At 42.8% G+C, this 18,788-nt stretch overlaps 1 pseudogene; it reads right to left on the reverse strand.

Annotated features, from left to right (window-relative positions):
• Positions 1-16,899: 16,899 nt before the first annotated feature.
• On the reverse strand, positions 16,900-17,893 carry LOC137204041 (gamma-secretase subunit APH-1B pseudogene; annotated as a pseudogene).
• Positions 17,894-18,788: the final 895 nt, after the last annotated feature.

Consider the following 18,788-nt stretch of genomic DNA (forward strand, 5'->3'; position numbering starts at 1 on the left):
ATTATTGTTTTTCTCAAATATTTCCAATGTGTACAATGTGATGATATACATATACCTTGTGAAAGGATTCCCCACATCAGCTTAATGAGCACATCCATCACCATCATTTTGCTTTTTTTTTTTTTTTTTGTGGTACGCGGGACTCTCACTGTTGTGGCCTCTCCCGTTGCGGAGCACAGGCTCCGGATGCGCAGGCTCAGCGGCCATGGCTCACAGGCCCAGCCGCTCCGCGGCATGTGGGATCTTCCCAGACCGGGGCACGAACCCGTGTCCCCTGCATCGGCAGGCGGACTCTCAACCACTGTGCCACCAGGGAAGCCCCACTTTTGTTTTTTTGGTGAGAACATTTAAGTTCTATTCTTTTAGCAAATTTCAATTATGTAATACAGTATTATCCACTCTAGTCACCATGTTTTACATTAAATCCTCAGACCTTATTCACCTTATACTGAAAGCTTGTGCCCTTTTACCAAGCTGTCCCTCTTTGCCCGACCCCCAGCTCCTGGCAACCACTTTTCTACTCTGTTTCTATAAGTCTGATTTTCTTTTCTTTCCTTGCTTTTTTAGATTCCACACATAAGTGATACCGTGCAGCGTTTGTCTTTGCCTGGATTATTTCATTTAGCATAATGCCCTCCAGTTTCATCCATGTTGTTACTGTTTTTAAAGGACAACCACCATGTAAACATTTCCTGGCATCTGAACATTGGAGCCCAGCCAGTGGGACCTAAAAGTCCCATCCCTCACGAGACCAGTTTCTGAATGGTTACACATATAAAAGAAACACAAACTGGGCTCCAGTGTTTGGCTTTACCAAACATTTCTTGAGAATCTGGAATTTATATTGCATTATCATATAATTGAATTTAATTTTAATATAATTGTATTTAATTTAAATACTAATACTAGTATTTAAATAACTCTTCCACTCTCCACAGTAGCTCTCCTATCTACTTCCTCCCCTGTCTTTCTATTCTACACGCTGCTCTTTTTTTTTTAATTTATTTTCTTTCTTCTTTCCTTCCTTCCTTCCTTCCTTCCTTCCTTCCTTCCTTCCTTCCTTCCTTCCTTCCTTTCTTTCTTTCTTTCTTTCTTTCTTTCTTTCTTGTCTGTGTCGTGTCTTCATTGCTGCGCGCAGGCTTTCTCTAGTTGCGGTGAGCGGGGACTACTCTTAGTTGCGGTGTGTGGGCTTCTCATTGCGGTGCCTTCTCTTGTTGCAGAGCACGACCTCTAGGCACGCGGGCTTCAGTAGTTGTGGCACGCGGGCTCAGTAGTTGTAGCTTGTGAACTCTAGAGCGCAGGCTTAGTAGTTGTGACGCATGGGCTTAGTTGCTCCGTGGCATGTGGGATCTTCCCCGACCAGGGATCGAATCCATGTCCCCTGCATTGGCAGGCAGATTCTTAACCACTGCGCCGCCAGGGAAGCCCATACACTCTGCTCTTTGCCACCAAACTAGTTTTCTCCTCTTGACTCCCAGTCCCAGCTTCATCAAGCTCTTCCTACTCTCTCTGTTTCCCAGATTTCTTCTCCATGGGTATCTCCAAGCTCTTTCTCATGTGGAACAATTTAGCTACTCTTAGATTCTCCATGTGTCTTTTCTACCTTGTTTACCCATTAATTATAACAAAGGCACATACTTAAAAGAAATTATTTTTAAAATTGAGGTATGATTGACATACAAAAAGCTGTCCTTATTTAATATATACATCTTGATGAGTTTGCAGATAAGTGTAAACCTGTGAAACCATGACTATAACCAATGCCATAAAAAAAACCGTCACCTCTAAAAGTTTCCTTCCTCCTTCTTTAAGACATTCTTGTTATAAGTGTGTCAATGTGATTTACCTAAAACTGTAGCCTTCCTGCATCAACATGACTTAGTTGTTTGTTCCTGAAAACACTTGTTCAGAACAAACCAATAAATAACTTCACTGTTTGCTTCAGGAAATTCCCATAAACCAAGTTATTGGAGATAATAGATTGCTTACCTGGGCAAAATCTTGTTTATTAACCACAGGTTACTTATTCAAGACCCTTGCTTTGCTGTGTCCACCAACCTAAATATAAACAAATTAATAAAGTAATAATAAAGTAACATTTATATATTACATGTAAAAATAAACTTTATGTATAATATAAACAGATATAAAGTTCCCTGCCTTGAAGACCCATCTTAAAACACTTGAGCTCAGACCCCAGAGCCGTATGAATATCTCACTTCTGAGTTCCCCCTTCTGAGATGCTGCTAAGATTGTCAAGACTGTCTTCTCTCTTTGGCAGAAAGTTCTAATAAATTTACCTTTGCTTTATTAAAAGGTGATATTTTGGAGAGATGAACTGAGCAAATAAATATTTTCTCATTTATCTTGTGCTCTTGGTAATTACGTGTTTAAAGGACACACATAAAGGCCTGTCTGTATTTATAATTTGCTTTTTCCAGAGAATCCTATTTTTATTTTTAAAATTTATTTTTATTGAAGTATAGCTGATTTACAATGTTGTGTCAATCTCTGCTGTACAGCAAAGTGACTCAGTTTTACGCATATAGACATTCTTTTTAAAAATATTCTTTTCCATTATGGTTTATCCCAGGAGATTGGACCTGTGCTATACAGTAGGACCTTGGTGTTTATCCATTCTAAATGTAATAGTTTGCATCTACCAAACCCAATTTCCCAGTCCATCCCTCTCCCTTCACCCATCCCCCTTGGCAACCACAAGTCTGATCTCTATGTCTGTGAGTCTGTTTCTGAAGAATCCTACTTTTAATTAGAAGAAATACAATACTTAGACCCAGCTCGTGAGGTGTCTTTATCTCTGGGATGTGTTTAACTTCTAGTAGACATGAGTGGATGCCTACAGCTGGCCTTAGGCAAAATTGTGAAGTAGGTTAAAATGAATTCCAATATAATAAATCTGCTTTGTCTCCTATGTCTCACTGAATATTTGACAAACCTACCTGAGGTAACCCAGTCTCTCCTGCTGTCCTGGGACCTGTACTCAGTTCAGTCAACTTGCTACCCAAGTTCTCCCCTATCCCCTCCCACCATCCTCTCTGCCACACATACCCCTCCCACCATCACCCCCTTAACAATTTTATCACTCCTTGGTCCATTCGTGATTTTAAACAGGTTTGTAATCCTAGGAATCAGAGCAGGAATTCCCAACTCTGATTTCTCATGTCCACGACTGAGGACCCCTCAGAGTCTGTATTACTAGCAATATGTTAAGAATTTAGCTTTATCCATTTTGGGGTGTGGGAAGGTGGGAAGAGACAGCATGAGTGTGAAGGGGAGGACAGGGAAGGAAGAGGTACAGAGAACTAAGAAGGGTAGATGAGATTGGCACCTCCTGGCATGTGACACTGACAGTCTCAGAAAATAACACACGTTAACATGTTAAAGCTCGGAGTTATGACCTTCCAGTGAACCTTCTCATTTAATCTGTGAAGCCCAGAAAGTTGCTTAAAGTTCTATAATTACAGGCAGAACCAAAAAGACAATTTATCTATGACCATTCAACATCCAAAGTTGGGAGTTAACTGGAAAGAAATTAGGTAATCTGCTGGCCCTGAAAAGTTAGGTTTTAGTCCCAGAAAGAGGGGAGGTTCATATTACTGTTCTAGGCAGAATGGAATGACACAAAGGAAAGTCTCAGGTTTCAAGACTTTATGTGATAATTATTAAGTGACTGCCGTGTACCAGGCAAACAATGAAATATGTTTCATCCTTTTTTCTCAAAGTTTGTTAAGAGGTGAACATTGTTAGGAATCATTATATTTTTAAAGAAACTTGCCGTCTGTTTTCGACTGCCTGTCAAGTTCAGTTGCTAGGGTATGAAATGACAGTGGTGTGCACGGGAAGGAATTTACATCGAACATGCTGGCTGCATATCCTCCTCCCCTGTGCCACTTAATTACATGATGTCATGAAGCAATTATCGTGACATCTAATCATGAATTTCATTTGTAACGGAGAAATTTCTTAATGACTGATATATTGCCGTCAATCTTGCCGATGAATTTGGAGGTTTATAAGCCTTGAAAATTACTTGGGAAGTAGCTTTGACTTAATCTAGATAAAAATATGCTTCTCCTCGCCTGTGCTCACAGAATTTATGCTGTAGTTGCAAAATTGAACTACGGTAAGAAATGCTCTATAATCTGCTTTAATTATAAGAGAACAGACTGTCTTGTCAATCATTTACTGACAGTTTGTGTTGTGTCAGCAAGTGACGGGAGGTTGATAAAAAGTGCTTCAATCATACAATCCGAATTAGTGTAAAAAGGACTACACAGATTCCTCTGCTAAGAGGAAGTAAAGTGGTGAAGAAATTGGGGTAAGAATGCAGATCAGAAAATATTAATTTGAGGACATGTGAGGCTCTGTAGGGGAAATGAGGGGAATAGATGCATAAGAGGGCAAAAACTACAAGGATCCAGGCAAATTGGTAACGTTCTCTGTGTTAAAGGAAATAAGTGAAGAAGAGGCAGAGGGGGCCACTACCCGAGGAGAATAAGACAATATGTCCTAATGGGAGTTTGCATGGAATGAGGGGCAGCTTTGAGAAGTAAAGAGAGTCAGCAAAATCATCAGGAGGCTCAAGGGACAGCCAGGGCCATTGAGACGTTGGAGTAGCCTCCTGGGGGGGCACCAGGAAGCTGCTCTTGCTGGACCGGAGGGTAAACCCACAGGAACACAGGGCTCTGCTCCCCATGATGAAGCCTGAGCAGTCCCGTGCAATGAGCTGACCTAAGCTATCAGCTACACAGCTTCTGTAGCAATGGTCATTGTCAATGCCAGCTTGAATTCTCATGCTCCACCAGCTTTGTCTCCCTTGAAAATATCCCTTCCCACTTCTGTGACCAGACAGACCCAATACCATGGCTCAAGTTGCCCCCCAAAGAGTGGCAGATAGTCTGTAATTATTCCTTGAGCTGCAGATGGCTTTGATAGAGGTGTGGAGTCCAAACCTTGGAGGCGGAGGGGGTGAAGAGACTTTGGTGTGATATAGGGGGGAAAACATCAGTAAACTCCCAAGCTTTTAGGTCACCAGGTCATCTGCAGAATATCAGTTCTCAGGCCCTAGCGCTGAGCCTCAAACCTTTGCTAATTTGTATCCCTGGGGTGATAAAGAGCGATGGGTTGCAGAATGAGATGGCTCCTGGTGGAAGTAGAGGAGGTGTTACAGATACTGATAATTTGGAGAGGGAATAAGGGCCACAGCTGGGATGTGACTCTGATCCCAACTGGTTGAAGGCTGGGAAGGGACTATAGGGTCAGCAACGTTTGGTAAAGTTCTGTACTTGATATGAAGCAGTTCTTTAAAGAGGTGATTTTATGCGTTGCCAGGAACCTTTTTTTTTTTTTGTGGTACGTGGGCCTCTCACTGTTGTGGTCTCTCCCGTTGCGGAGCACAGGCTCCGGACGCGCAGGCCCAGCGGCCATGGCCCACGGGCCCAGCCGCTCCGCGGCACATGGGATCCTCGCGGACCGGGGCACGAACCCGCGTCCCCTGCATCGGCAGGCAGACTCCCAACCACTGCGCCACCAGGGAAGCCCTGCCAGGAACCTTTGATTTGGCAAAATGGCAAAATGTATCCTCTGTCAAAATGTCTGCAGCAAAGTTATGTTTTAGGAGCAAATCTTGTGGCAGTTTCAAGAGAAATTGAAGATGGGGAAAGACAGACTCGTTAGAAAAATCTAGATATGAAGTGACTGGGGCTTGCATTGGAGATCCAGCAGATGGCATGCTAACAGCTTATCTGAACAAATCATGGAGGATATAGGAGAGGAGAAGTGGAAATCCATTCTGGCGCCTCCCAGATGCTCGTCCAGGGCTCAGCTGGATCATTGAACAATACAGATTTGTGGGCTCCATGCCAGAAATGCTGATTCGGGAGGTCTGCGAGGGGCCTCATGGGTGATTCTGATGTAGACTCAAGGTAGGAGTCATTTACCACCAGTTCAGAGGTCTCAACCTTGTCTTCCCATTAGAACATCCTGATGAACTTTAAACAAATGCTGCTATTCACGGCCCACCCTGTACCATCTACATGAGTCTTTGGGAGGGGCTCATGCATAAGTACTCAGAAAAAATCTCCCAGGTGATTTTAAAGTGCAGCCAAGATTGAGAACCATTGCTCGAGACCATAACGTGGTTGTTAGACTTCAGACTTAATGTTTTCAGAGCTTAGACAAGTGGCAGGGCGGAGCAACCCCCCTGCCCCCCCAAAAGAAACATCTGGCGAATGATAATCTAGGGTCAAATATTTGGCATTTGTTACTATCATTTTTAGGAAGAACATAAAACAGATTGGGGGAAAAATGGTTGAATACCTAATTCAAAAGATTAGGATAGTGACATCTAGTGTTGAATTTAGATGCTTACTCAGAATTTCAGTGCTCTGCCCCCACCCTGCCCCTTGGTGAATATTATTTAAAGTAAAATGCAGAGAAATAATTTCCAGTAGTCTTTTAATTCAGAGTCTTCAAGGCTATAAATTGGATGATTTGGAGACCGACGTGAGGGGGTTAGTGAGTGGGCATGTCCCAACTCAAGAAATATAATTATTTCTCTTCTTGCTTTCTAGTAAATTTGGAAAAGAAAAAAGAAAAAAACAAAAAACCCAGAAACCTGACACAGTAATTAACTGAGCCTTCCAGAACAACATCAAATAATTATCTCAAACAATTACCTGGTGTGCTGAGTTGGAGTAGATCTTTTTACACTCCTGTCTGACCCCAAATCTAGAGCTTTTTCACCCACTCCCCTGATTAGAGGTGTAGACGCCCATCTTTCCAGGAAGACAGAGAATCCCAGCCTGCCTCAGGCCCAGCCATACAGACCAGAGCGTTTTGGGCCCCCAGGTCCCCCTTTCTCCCTGGTACGTCCATTGCTGGCTGTTCCTGGCTCACGGTGGACTGAAGGAGAAATGGAGACCCCGCAGGAAGACTGAGAAAGAACCACACGGGAGCCCGTTCTTTGCCTCCACTGTCTCCAGACAGGTGAGTCCGTCCTTGCTTCCAGGCAAGCAAGCGGGGAGGAGGGGCGGGACGCACCTTCAGTACCCTTCCTTCCTCTCTATGGAAATGAGAGCAGGAAGAAAATAAGCACCACCTTCCCCCAACGGCACACAGATACCTCTCTGAGTAAAAGGTGTCATTTTCTGCAAATAAATCTCTTTTGAATTTAAGTATTGAGAAGATAATAAACCTAAACTTTCTTCAGTATTTTTTTGGAATCTCAAAAACTGATACAAATAGTGGACAAGTGTATAGAGAATATACAATATAAAGTCTTAATGCAAATTTAACCTATTAAACGTAAGATTCTTATAATGGGAGGAAGGCAATCTGAGAACAGAGGTCTAGGAAGGATCAGCACAATTTTAAGTAAGATGTGGGACCCATATTAGAGAGAGAGCATGAGGACCACATGGAAATCACAACTTGCAGTTTCAAACTATGTCCACATGGTCTTTATTTTTTATTATTATTATTTTTTTGCGGTACGCGGGCCTCTCACTGTTGTGGCCTCTCCCGTCGCGGAGCATAGGCTCCAGACGCGCAGGCTCACCGGCCATGGCTCAGGGGCCCAGCCGCTCCGCGGCATGTGGGATCTTCCCGGACCGGGCCACGAACCCGCGTCCCCTGCATCGGCAGGCAGACTCTCAACCACTGCGCCACCAGGGAAGCCCCAATGGTCTTTATTTTTAACAATGGTTTTTTAGTTTGTGATCAGTAGAGTCTCCATTTCATTTAACTTGTAACTGGGGTTAAGCCATCATGAAATAAATTGGATCTTAATTTTTCACACTGAGGAACAGGCCATTTTGCTAATTCCATAATCATATCAACAAACAAATTAGTGTTTATTCAATTTGTTAGAAAATTGGGGATCTCACTTGAGCAGCTGGCTGTCTTGGCTTGCCAAATTAATTGTAGTGAACGACCTAATTTCTTAAGTAAATGAATTTGAAAAAAATCTCAGATCAAATAGGTTTGTGACTAAGCGGCAGAACTGTTAGGTTACCGTGTTTCCAGTACCAGAGAAGTCCCGTTTTTTGGTCTGAAGCTCTATTAACAAATGCCATTTTCTAACGAGACCTTTTTTTTTTTAAAAAAAAAGATTATTTTGATGTGGACCATTTTTTAAAGGCTTTATTGAATTTGTTACGATATTGCTTCTGTTTTACGCTTTGTTTTTTTAGTGGTGAGGCACATGGCATCTTAGCTCCCCGACCAGAGATCAAGTCTTTTTTTTTTTTGACTGCGTTGGGTCTTAGTTGCTGGGACTACTCTTCGTTGCCGTGCACGGGCTTCTCATTGCAGTGGCTTCTCTTGTTGCAGAGCACGGACTCTAGGCGCGTGGGCTTCAGCAGTTGTGGCTCGCAGGCTCTAGAGCGCAGGCTCAGTAGTGTGACGTGCGGGCTTAGTTGCTCCGCGGCATGTGGGATCTTCCGGGACCGGGGCACATTTATTTGGGCTCAACTATCAGTTGATTACACTCCAAGCGTTCCTTTCTAAGTCAGTTAAGAATGCATTTTCCGACAGTCATAGTGCTTCTGTAGTAGTTTAATTTTCTAGAATGACCCTCGAATTCCTATTTAGCACCTCTGTACTTAATTACGGTATTAATAGTAGTACATAGCCGGGATGATAGCATTATTTCTGTGAGGAAGTCAATTCTGGGTTCCACTCAGTGGGGTCAGTTCACATCTCCCCACTCTCCAGTTCCTATACAGCCCACTCTGGTTCTGCTGCTTTATAGCCTCAGAAGCAGCGGTTAGCAGTGAGGTTTCTAGGGTTCTTGTGGCATCAGAGGGAGTCCTGGGCCATTAAAGAGGGCTCTGATAATCAAAGTGGCAGTAGGGAATCACACAGGCATCCCGAGAAGCAACAGGAGGGGCGAAGATCGCACTTGTCCTCAGCAGTGGAAGGAAATGGGAAGTAAAGGTGATGGGAAAGCAGGCAGCAGAGAAGACGCTAGAATCCCCGGTGATTCCAGCACAATAGGGAGAAGACATCCAGTTAGTAATGCTCTGTTGCCAACACTAGGGGGCACCGTTGTCATTGAAGGGGTGCCCCTCACCCGGACTTCAATAACCTCGGAGTTGTATAATGGGGAGGCTCTGTTTTCAGCAGGAAATTGGAGGAAGTGAACTCCTGAATGAGACACCCATGTCTAGGTAAGAGATGGTTATATGTCAGGCATTTGTAAGTCGAAAACGACGTTACAAACTTTTATTTATATGTTATAAAGTTCTCCATACATTAAAAAAGTATAAATTTAATAAACCAGGAGATATAGTAGGATTATATGGCTTCATGCTTTTTTATAGACCAAGTTGTGTGACCTCAACTGATAGTTTCTCTCCAGAAGTGCATTTCGAATGCATCCTTCTGACAGCATTGTGGACGAATGCAGAGAAAGCTAAGAATGAATACAGGAAGGATAATTAGGAAGTGATTGAAACAATGCAGGTAAGAGATGTTCAGAGCCCGATCTTGGGCAGGAGATTGAGAACACTTAGGCTGTAAAATTGGACAGGCTTGAGAAATCTGACATGAAGGCAAGGAGGGAGAATAGCAAAGGGCGCTCACTGGTTCCTGATTGACTAAGCAGGTGCCAGTGAACGCTGATGAAGGAACAGTTTTGGGGGAACAATGGTGAGTTCACTATTAGACACCTTGAGTTAGATGCACCCAGGGACTATAGGTATGGAAAGATCCTGCAAGCCTGGATCAATGGGGAGTCCAGTGTTGGAGACAGTGATCCAGGTGTCACCGGCCTGCAAGTGACAAGTAAACAAGGAGAATGCAAGGAACTGGGGCTAAGAGCTTATAGAGGACACAGGTCCAGGAAAGAATCTTGTGGATCAGCAGCATTTAATGGTCAGAGAGAGGAGAGATCCTGGCAAGAGTTTATATTCTGGAAAATCAAAATCTTTAACTGGGTTTACAAAGCACCTAAACCAACCTATCTGCTCCCTGGCTACTTAATACTGTTCAATGATGACTGTTAAGAACACTTATAATGGGCTTCCCTGGTGGTGCAGTGGTTGAGAGTCTGCCTGCCGATGCAGGGGACACGGGTTCGTGCCCCGGTCCTGGAGGATCCCACGTGCCGCGGAGCAGCTGGGCCCGTGAGCCAAGGTCGCTGAGCCTGCGCGTCCGGATCCTGTGCTCCGCAACGGGAGAGGCCACAACAGTGAGAGGCCCGCATACCGCAAAAAGAAAAAGAACACTTACAATGAACATAAAATAGGTGGCTTCTTCCTCCTTTAAACTCTTACTGAAATATATCATGTAATAATTTGCAAAGAATTTAACACTGATTAAAACAGGATTAAATAAACAGTCTTTGGTGATCTTTTAGAGGAGACTTTTACAGGTTATAAATATGTGCGTTGACTTGAAAATTTTTATTACAGAACAATAAACTTATTTCTGCCAATTTCATATTGTTTTGGTTAGCCCTAATAACATCGTTAACGTTTTCATATTTTAACATTGTCAGTAATGATTATGTCATCATTTTCTAATTGGAAAATACATCTTAGTTTTTTTAGGAAGAAATTAGAAGCAAATATGAAAAATATTAACAATGACTGTGATGGTAGAAGTATATTGTCGTTATAATACATATTTAAATTTCAAAAGATTAAATAGTTTTAAAAAACTGTTTATTTTCCATATTTTCCAGCTGCAGCCTGCAGTGAGAACACGTGATTACAAAGTTCTTTTTATACATGTTGAGTGTGCCAGGATTTAAAATCTGACCTCACGATTTATTATGTAAGTCATTTTTTATGTAAAAGGCTACATTCATAAATAGAAAAGTCATTCTACAGTTTTATTTTCTAGTTTTATATTTTTGACCATAATAGAGAAGTATCAGTATTTCATTAGTGACTGAAGACCTGCCCTCATTTCTGTTTCAACATGTGTGATTCTAGGAGATTTCAGTAGAGCTATGGTTTTTCAAGTTCTGATTCCTCCCACTCTAATAGCCATTGACACCACCATTACAGGCACCACTGCTGCCAGCTGAAACGGAGGCATTGTAGCCAGAGGAAAACCATCCTGTAAGCAGCCATTGCAGGCCTGTGCCCCCAGACTAACTGGAGGCCGGCTGATGAGAGGTCCACAGTAACCGTTTTGTCAAGTTCTTCTCAAGGCAGCCTCTAGAGGGCAGAGAAATCACAAGCCCGTGAGCAGTTCTGTGCAGCTACCCAGTATTCTGCATCCCTTCTTTAACAATGTTATGTGGTGTGCTTTTTAAATTTCATTTCAAATTGATTTGTTTTCATAATATATTTGACCCAATTTCAAAGTTATGAAAGAATGTTCTTGTTCCCCAGAAACAACCAATACTACCCAACATCACCAATTCCTTATGTATCTTTTCAGAGACAGTGGTGGGGGGTGTGCATCACCCTATCTTCTCCCTTATTTTTATACAGATGGTAGCAGCCATACACCTTATTCCATGTCTTGCTTTTTTCACTTAGTATTGCCTTGGGTAAAATTCAATGCAAGGATATAGAGAGTTTTCTTGTTTATGGCTGCAAATTCTAGCTATGGGTGTGCATAATTTTCCAACTAATAGTTCAGTGAAGGGCATTTAGTTGTTTCTGCAGTACTACTGAGCCTTGGACATGCATAATTTCATTTACACATTGAGTACATCTGTAGCTTAAAAACAGGGAATTGCTTCACACAATTACGGGGGCTGGCGAGTCTGGTATCTGTAAGATAGGCTAGCAGGCTGGAAACTCAGGCAACAGGTCATGTTGTAGTCTTGAGTCTGAGCTTCGTACAGCAGGCCAGCAGGCTGGGAACTCAGAAAGGATTTTTTTTTTTTAATTTATACTGTTAATTCATTCATACCTTCACTTTGAATCCAGCCAACGAATATTTAATATGTTCCATGCTCTGCACTAGGCATAGGGCACATAATGTGAGCAAGCACCATTCTTGAGGTGTTTTCACATGCTTGTGACAAATCTGTCATATTTCTGGCAGCTGCCATATTTTTCCCTGCCGGAACCAAGGAGACAATTGCTTCCTCTCTCTTCATCCTTCCCCAAATTTTTTCCCACTGCCCTGCTCCTGCCTGCCAACCTGTTTTGAGTGGCTTAGGTGTATCTGTCCCCCTCCACCCCCAAAACACACACACACACACACACACACACACACACACACACACACACACTTTCATAGATGGGCAGAGCTGCTGGCCAGAGTCTCTGCCCAGGCTCTTCTGCAAGCAGGAACACAGTCTGCGTAGATCTGAGCTTGTTGTAAGTGCACTTCTTCTCCATCTCTGTCTGATACCCAGTGGTCGAGGACCACAGATTTTCCCCTGTGATCCCCATGAGGAGAGACCCAAGTGGGCCTCCTGGGAAGTGTCTGAAATGCTGGGGAAGCTGGAGGTCCACCTTGGGCTCTCTTTTTCCCCCTAGGGAAACCATAGACCAAGGGGGGGACCTCTTGGTGCAGTGCTGTGGTGGCCTAAGGGAGGGGCAACAAGCTCCAAGTGAAACTTCTCTTACCCTTCAAATTTGGTCCTTCTCCATCTCTGTGGTCCAGGGTGAGGCTTAAGCCTCACCTCCTGTCTCCACCCCAGGTTCTGGGATTTTCACAATGGTGTCTCGTCTATGGATGGTTGCTAGCTGGTCTTCCTTTGAAGGGGCTGAAGTCAGGAATGACCTATGGTGCCATCTTCATGACATCACCCTCCAGAATGGATTTCTATTTCACCATCTTGGAGTAGAACTCCTTTTATTCTTTCTCTCTCTCTCTTTTTTTGTTTTTTTTGCTCTTAAGTTCTTCAACTGATTGGATGGGCTGCACCCACATCACTGAGGGTCACCCCCTTTACTCCTTTAAAGTCAACTGATTGTAGATGTTAATCATGTCTATAAAATCCTTCACAGCAACATCTAGACTAGTGTTTGATCAGACAAATGGGCACCATAGCCTAGTCAAGTTAACACAAAAAATTTAACCGTCATATCTGGTTACTCTCCACAGAGGCTGTACCGATTTACTCTCTTACCTAGAACGTTTGAGAGGGGCATGCCCAAGGTAGCATTAGAGGATAGTTATCAAAGCATTTTGAAAGAGGTTCTTGTTTGCCTCTGTAAACCATCTTATACTATTACACTAATAATAGCAATAACTCCACTTGAATTATCTCTTACAATGTTTTGGAGGCTGTTCTTACTTTTGCTGGGGAAGGTGGGGAAAATGATATTGAACTGGATTTTAAAAAAATTCTCCTTAAAACTTTAAATTCCCTCTGTAAACAAAGTCTTTCCGAAGAAAATCTCTCTCTCCCCCGAGGACACTGCTTCCTCTGCAGGCTTCTCAAGAAGAGTGCTGAGAATCATCCTTGCTCTTGTTTGTCTCTTCCAGGTCATTTCTTCTCCTCCCCAAAGCACCCACTCTTGAATCTCAAGTCATCAGGCTTTTCAACCACTTCTCTACATTGCTAATGTGCTCCACCAACTCCCAGATCACACTCCCTCATTTCTCTCTCTCTGTTTTTTTTTTTTTTTAGTTCCTGGATCACTGTTATTCTCTTCAACTGTATTTCTCTTCCAATGATTAGCTATTTGAGTATCTACACAGGTGAAGCTTTCACATTCTGCTCTGGTTGAACTGGATTTTTAAGGGTGAGTAAAGATCTAGGCAAACAAGGTGCGAAAGGGCTAAAATTCAGGTTTTGTGAATAGGGAACTACAGAGTGAGATTCAAATTAAGTTGGGGCAAGATCCCGGCCATATATAATTTTCTTTCTTTCCTCCCTCCCTCCCTCCCTTCCTTTCTTCCTTCCTTCCTTTCAACTGAAGTATAATCGACATACATTATGTTAGTTTGGGATGTACAACATAACGATTTGACATTTGTATACATTGCAAAATAATTTATTTAGACTCTATGAGTATATGATGAAAGTCATGAATATTTTCATTGTAGGAGTAACAGGCTAAAATTTGTGTATGTAAAGATAACTTTGATTGTAATGTAAAAGGTCAGTTGGAGAGAATTGTTGCTAGGGATTCTACCAGGCTAAGGAGGTGTGTCTCTTGGTGTCATATTATTTCTTAGATGATATTTTTGTTCATTGTGCCACATCCTGGATTTCAGAGGCCAAGGTAAGTATATCCTGATTGGCGATGTCACCCCATCACCCGGGCTAGAGTTGTTCTCACTGGTGAAATATCTCCAGGGTACCCCAAAAGAAGTTAGGTACTTGGGATACCATAGCCTTATTGGTCCTGTCCTTTAAGCTGAGTAGGACAAGGCGGGGGGATTTTAAGTTCTCTGAAGATGGATGGGAGTAGAAAAATGTAATTTAGTGGATAAGTGTGTAATTTTGGAGTCTGGAACCCAGGAAGTCTGGGTTTGAACCTAAGGTCTGTTTTGCGATTGGCTATGTGATCTACAGTGGCCACTTAATCCCTGAATGCCCTTTCCCTTACATAAAATGTAGCAATGAAAATAAAAATAGTACCTTTGCCACACAGAGTTATCAGCCAAAGTACACACAGGGCAGTGCCTAGCACATACTAAATCTTAATAAATGTTAGCTATTGTTGTGTTTGTTTATATTACTTTGTAGCAAGCTAACTCTTTGGGAAAAGTCCTTTATTTAGTGTTTCAAACTCCCGTTTGCAAAGCAGGAGTAAAGAAATAATGTTAGTAGGTTAGAGACATATAGAATATAATGTTGCAATTAAATAATCATAAAATCACATTTATATTAGCTTTGTTGCTTTTTAACTTTATCGTATGGAGTAAGGGTATTACTTGATAAAATATTTATTTGTGTCAATATGTGTGTTGTGTGTGTGTGTACTGGATCACCATGTAAAATGTATTTTTACTCTAGCTCACAATAAAAAATTATATATATATATATATATATATATATATTTGCGGTACGCAGGCCTCTCACTGCCGTCGCCTCTCCCGTTGTGGAGCACAGGCTCCGGACACGCAGGCCCAGCGGCCATGGCCCACGGGCCCCGCCGCTCCGCGGCATGTGGGATCCTCCTGGACCGGGGCACGAACCCGCGTCCCCTGCATCGGCAGGCGGACCCTCAACCACTGTGCCACCAGGGAAGCCCACAACAAGTGTCTTTTTAACAGTTTGAAAAGAAGCAGTGAGGCTAGAGCCCTGAGGCACTGTCAAGACCTGAGACTCCCAAATGTTGCAACTGTTCTACCCTAGGAAGGGGAAAATTCAAAACACCTAAGCTTCTACCATGTTCCTGTAGGACCTTCCTGGGATCCTTGGTTGGTAAGAGAATGCAAAGGGGAGATCCTTAGCTTATTTACTGTCTGCCCTTCTAGACACTCCTGGATTCCCAAGATCCAACAGAGGTCCAAGTTGCACTATTATACAAAACAAAAACAAAAACAGAAACACAAAATGAAAAAAAAGCCCTATATAATATATCCTTCTCTGTAGCCAGTGTTTGCCTCTTTTCTTCTGGGTCCCTGGCAAGCCTGAGAACTGCCTGAAAGGGTGGTCAACCTCCTGGTATATAAATGGGTGGGAAGTAGCACCAGGCTACTGTGAAAGGGCACCAGAAACCTGGTATCTATTGAGAACTATTGAGAAGTTAATGCCACCAGGAGGCCTGTGGCATGGTAGAAATTCCATACTGTAATAAAGTGTGAATAATGGATAAGACTTTCTAGAAAATTGTCTTGTGGCCCAAAAATAATGTAGGAGGCTGAGAAGAAAATTTCCATTCTCTCCTTTTAGCACTTTGACCCTTTCTGCTGCTGCATGCCCCTGTTTTTTCAACTTGGCCATATAAAGATGGAAAAAAAGATTTGGGGGAAGAGTATAAAAATTAAGAATTTAAATAAATAAGTCTAATAGATATTATGACAATAAATGAAAATTTAAAATAGATTTAAAAACTGAAAGCCTAACAGGTAAAAGATAAAAGGTAGAACTAGAAAGGTAAATTTTTTTTTTTTTTTTGGTCACGGGACTCTCACTGTTGTGGCCTCTCCCGTTGCAGAGCGCAGGCTCAGCGGCCATGGCTCACAGGCCCAGCCGCTCTGCGGCATGTGGGATCTTCCTGGACTGGGGCACGAACCCGTGTCCCCTGCATCGGCAGGCGGACTCTCAACCACTGCGCCACCAGGGACGCCCCAGAAAGATAAATTTTAAGATGAAAGCACAGCCTGTGAGATCATAAAGTTAAAAAAGTAAGGAAACCAAGGTTAAGAACAGGAAAAAAGAAAAGAAATACAGGACAAGAATTTTTTTTTTTTTTACCATAGTAAGTCAGTGCAATTTATTATTGTAGTTAGAAGCACAACCTACCATGTTCTCATAAAACAGAGTACCAGTAAAGTACGAGAAAACGGTTCACAGAGATGATAGCCCTTTAGCCTTTTGTGACTTCAGAACTTAAAAAGACAAAGGCCAACTAGGACTTCTATTTGACATTCAGATAGTTACTTGCTCAACACTAACTGAGTTAGGAGATAGCTAAACATCTCATTCTTATTTACTTATGGTGTTCTCAGAAAGTTCCTATTTGGACGTGGACAGTTCTCAACCTGGCAGCACATCTGAGTTTTATGTAAGAAGCTTTAAAAAATTACCAAATGCCCAGACCAATTAAATCTGGAAGGTAGAGCCCAGAACATTAGTTTTTGTTTTCTCAGGTGATTCCAACTTGCAGCCAGGCTGCACACCACTGATGTATCCCTTTCAGAAAGCCGTTGCATGAAAGCCATATCGTATCTAGATAGTACTGTTTATTCTAAATTTCACCAGGAAAACGGACTTTTAGAAGACACAGCTGCGCTTCTTCTAAAGGCGCAGCTTCCTGTTTCAGAAGCGCTGGTCCTTGGAGGTTATGTGGAGCGCTGCTTGAAGAGGACCCAGTCCTAGTCTTGTCAGAGGAGGCAGAGTTTCAGGCTCCGGCAGAAACGAAGAATGTCCAGACGCCCGTGAGCACCAGGATGATGTATGCCGACACCAGCTTTAATCCATAACGAGGATTTATGAAGCTCAGGGCTGACACCAGGAGGTGGGGGAGAAGAACTACAAGAAGGGCGTACCACTTTTTCTTCTCACAGGCGTCCAAACGCACAGTGCCCCAGAACACGTGCAGCAATATGATCACCAGCGTCATGGAAGCTGAATTTAGGAAGCACTGGGGAGGGTCTCCATGAATGCCCACCGTGCCCAGACCCAAAGAGTCAGACAGGGTATTTACAAAGGAAAATACTCCACTCATGATTCCAAAGCCCAAACCAGAAACATAAGCTATTAATCACATAGAGGGTGCCGTCTCACCTGGGTTTACACTCTTCAAGCCCACACGGGCTTTAAAAAAAAAAGGTTTATAATATGCAAAATGGCACATTTCTTGGATAAGGACTGAGACTAACACTCCAAAGATCAGCAGATATTTCTGTATTTGTCCATCTTAGGACAAGAATTTTTGGTTGGTAAGATTTTGTGTTTGTTTCTTTTTAATTAAAGCATTTTCTAGAGTTGTTTTATTCCTTTCAAACTAACCATTTTAAAACAAAAGCTTTAATTGTGTGTGTGTGTTTGTGTGTGTGTGTGTGTGTGTACATGTGTGTGAGTGTATAAAACAAAAGAAAGACACGGGGGATGAGCGCTACCAGCTCCCTCCTCTGGCTTCTGCCTAAGTCAGAGTTACTCCTTCCGACAAAGCCCAGACACAAGTGGGCGCATCTCACTCTGATTCAGTTTCTGAGGAAACCCCGGAAAGGTGCAACATATTCACAAACCACTGCTCAGCTATGGAAGCAAATGTAGGCTTCTCAAATATTCAATCATGGACTTAACGGAAAGTGGGCAGGGGGACACACGCATGTCAGTTCACTGATTTCAGTCCTTTTCAATTCAAATAGTCTCTTTCAACTCCATCTTCAAATTGCTTCTTCTCTCCCCATCTCCAAGATGGCATCTATGGGGTTGGGTTGGGGGAGCTTTAAGGGTTCTCATGGTGACAAGGAATTGAGGGACTTCTTATCCACATAGGAGAGGAGCAGTCCTTCTGAGCCCTCTCTGGTTCCTGCTCTGGGGTTTGGTGTCCTCTGAAGGGTTAGTGACTGGTAATACCTAGCGGTGTTTGGTATTGTGATGATGTCCACAGCCAAAATCCACCATTTGCCCATCAGTTTTGAAATGCTTGACATTCCTCTATCCTGGGCCTCAGCAAGTCCACTGGTCATCTCAGCGTTTATTTGCGACTTCCTAGGGCACACACTAGTGTCTGGGTGCACTGCACCCTCCACTCAGGCATGGGCAGCCAGGCGTGGTATTTCAGGTTCATCTACCTGTTCTCTTCCTGTCACATGTGATACAACCTCTTCTTGGAGGCTCTCAGATTTCCCAGGTTCTATATGGTGAAGGAAGCAACTAGCTCCAAGTTTCCCTCCTATTTGTCTAGATACATCTACTTCTTTGTTCCCTCTGGAATTTGGTCTGGAGCAAGTTGCCAGAACACATATATCTTTTGCTCCCCTTTTCTCCTTTCCCTTTCCACCTTCTCTGGGAATGAAAAGTATAGTCTTTAACCTTCCTTTTCGCATGGCAGGGATCCCCCTTACAGCATAGCCTTGCTTCTCCCTATCCCTGGCTTAATGGTAAAGTAGGCAAAGTCTGAATCTTGATGTACTAAGTGAAGCTTAAAGAATTTAGAAAACAATTTCTCATCCAATAAACCTCACCTTAGTAATCTCTTGCTAGGGACTCAAAAAAAGGT

This window comes from Pseudorca crassidens, chromosome 12 (assembly GCF_039906515.1).
Source record: "Pseudorca crassidens isolate mPseCra1 chromosome 12, mPseCra1.hap1, whole genome shotgun sequence".
NCBI classification, from domain to species: Eukaryota; Metazoa; Chordata; class Mammalia; order Artiodactyla; family Delphinidae; genus Pseudorca; species Pseudorca crassidens.